Source organism: Octopus sinensis, linkage group LG26 (genome assembly GCF_006345805.1).
Source record: "Octopus sinensis linkage group LG26, ASM634580v1, whole genome shotgun sequence".
NCBI lineage: Eukaryota > Metazoa > Mollusca > Cephalopoda > Octopoda > Octopodidae > Octopus > Octopus sinensis.
In genome coordinates, this window is record NC_043022.1 from 21,046,312 (window position 1) to 21,046,644 (window position 333).

A 333-nucleotide genomic window follows, 5' to 3' on the forward strand; every position below is an offset into this window, starting at 1 on the left:
ATTCGAAAAACTAACTTAATATCAAAATATTTTAATGAAAACGTTTATCATCTGAATGCATTTCTTCCTTTATCATAATTATTTATGGTTCAGGAAGTTAAAACACTGTTCAAACCCCAATACCAGCTTGGGTTTAAGTGTAATAACAATACCTTTACTGACAGAGTTTGCTGTTCTGTCAGTGAAGTTTAAACAGATATTGTTCGTTTGTTTGTTTTTGAAACAATCATTAAATATACTCTATATTTTTAAACGTGGAAAATATTATTTTCTTACTTTAATCCTTAAATTATTGACATAGAATGGACAGACATCTACATGATTGGTGCTTAG